Below are 2446 nucleotides of genomic sequence, written 5' to 3'. Positions count from 1 at the left end.
TTGTAATCAAGACAGTGTGGTACTGGCACCAAAACAGACACATAGATCAACGGAACAGAATAGAGAGCCCAGAAATGGACCCTCAGCTCTATGGTCAACTAATCTTTGATAAAGCAGGAAAGAATGTCCAATGGAAAAAAGTCTCTTCAACAAATGGTGTTGGGAAAATTGGACAGCCACATGCAGAAGAATGAAACTGGACCATTCCTTACACCACACACAAAAATAGACTCCAGATGGTTGAAAGACCTCAATGTGAAACAGGAATCCAGCAAAATCCTCGAGGAGAACAAAGGCAGCAAACTCTTCGACCTCAGCCACAGCAACTTCTTCCTAGAAACATCGCCAAAGGCAAGGGAAGCAAGGGCAAAAATGAAATATTGGGACTCCATCAAGAGAAAAAGCTTTTGCACAGCAAAGAAACAGTCAACAAAACCAAAAGACAACCGACAGAATGGGAGAAGATACTTGTAAATGACATATCAGATAAAGGGCTAATATCGAAAATCTATAAAGAACTTATCAAACTCAACACCCAAAAAACAAGTAATCCAATCAAGAGATGGGCAGAAGACATGAACAGACATTTTTCCAAAGAAGACATCCAAATGGCCAACAGACACATGAAAAAGTGTTCAACATCACTCGGCATCAGGGAAATCCAAATCAAAACCTCAATGAGATACCACCTCACACCAGTCAGAATGGCTAAAATTAACAAGTCAGGAAACGACAGATGTTGGCGGGGATGTGGAGAAAGGGGAACCCTCCTACACTGTTGGTGGGAAAGCAAGCTGGTGCAGCCACTCTGGAAAACAGTAGGGAGGTTCTTCAAAAGGTTGAAAATAGGGCTACCCTATGATCCAGCAATTGCACTACTGGGTATTTACCCCAAAGATACAAATGTGATCTGAAGGGGTACATGCACCCCGATGTTTATAGCAGCAATGTCCACAAAAGCCAAAGTATGGAAAGAGCCCAGATATCCATCAACAGATGAATGGATAAAGAAAAGGTGGTATATAGGCTCTCTGCTCCTCCCCGTTCGACAGACAGCCGCATCTTCCGGTGCAGTGCTAGCTGCATCCCCAAGACACGATGGTGAAGGTCGGAGTGAACGGATTTGGCCGTATTGGGTGCCTGGTCACCAGGGCTGCTTTTAACTCTGGCAAAGTGGATATTGTCGCCATCAGTGACCCCTTCATTGATTTCAACTACATGGTCTACATGTTCCGGTATGATTCCACCCATGGCAAATTCCACGGCACAGTCAAGGCTGAGAACAGGAAGCTTGTCATCAATGGAAAGTCCATCTCCATCTTCCAGGAGCGAGATCCTGCCAACATCAAATGGGGGTGATGCTGGTGCTGAGTATGTTGTGGAGTCCACTGGGGTCTTCACCACCATGGAGAAGGCTGGGGCTCACTTGAAGGGTGGAGTCAAGAGGGTAATCATCTCTGCTCCCTCTTCCAATGCCCCCATGTTCATGATGGATGTGAATCGTGAGAAGTATGACAACTCCCTCAAGATTGTCAGCAATGCCTCCTGCACCGCCAACTGCTTGGCTCCTCTGGCCAAGGTCATCCATGACAACTTTGGCATCGTGGAGGGATCCATGACCACCGTCCATGCCATCACTGCCACCCAGAAGACCGTGGACGGCCCCTCTGGGAAGCTGTGGTGCGATGGCCGAGGGGCTGCCCAGAACATCATCCCTGCTTCCACTGGTGCTGCCAAGGCTGTGGGCAAGGTCATCCCTGAGCTGAACGGGAAGCTCACTGGCATGGCCTTTTGTGTCCCCACCCCCAACGTGTCCGTCGTGGATCTGGCTTGCCACCTGGAGAAAGCTGCCAAATACGACGACATCAAGAAGGAAGGTGGTGAAGCAGGCATCAGAAGGCCTCCTCAAGGGCATCCTGGGGTACGCTGAGGACCAGGTTGTCTCCTGCGACTTTAACAGTGACACCCACTCCTCCACCTCCGATGCCGGGGCTGGCATTGCTCTCAATGACCACTTTGTCAAGCTCATTTCCTGGTATGACAATGAATTTGCCTATAGCAACCGGGTGGTGGACCTTATGGTCCACATGGCCTCCAAGGAGTAAGAACCCCCTGGATCACCAGCCCCAGCAAGAGCAAGAGGAAGAGAGAGGCCCTCAACTGCTGGGGAGTCCCTGCCCCAATTTATTCCCCAAAACACTGAGAATCTCCCGACCTCCACCGTTTCCATCCCAGACCCCCTGAAGAAGGGGAGGGGCTTGGGGAGCCCTACTTTGTCATGTACCATCAATAAAGTATACTGTACCCAGCCAAAAAAAAAAAAAAAAAGGTGGTGTGTGTATATATACATATATATATATATATGTATATATACACACAGTGGAATATTATGCAGCCATCAAAAAAACAAGCTTGCCATTTGCAATGATGTGGATGGAACTAGAGG

The 2446-nt window shown here is 48.2% G+C and overlaps 1 pseudogene; it reads left to right on the top strand.

The window, feature by feature from the left end:
* Nucleotides 1–263: 263 nt before the first annotated feature.
* LOC115942358 (glyceraldehyde-3-phosphate dehydrogenase pseudogene) lies at nucleotides 264–2322 on the top strand (annotated as a pseudogene).
* Nucleotides 2323–2446: the final 124 nt, after the last annotated feature.

This window comes from Leptonychotes weddellii, chromosome 14 (assembly GCF_054177405.1).
Source record: "Leptonychotes weddellii isolate Sample4059 chromosome 14, ASM5417740v2, whole genome shotgun sequence".
Lineage (NCBI taxonomy): Eukaryota > Metazoa > Chordata > Mammalia > Carnivora > Phocidae > Leptonychotes > Leptonychotes weddellii.
The sequence above is the reverse complement of the archived record's forward strand: the minus strand, read 5'-3'. Positions and strand labels throughout refer to the sequence as shown.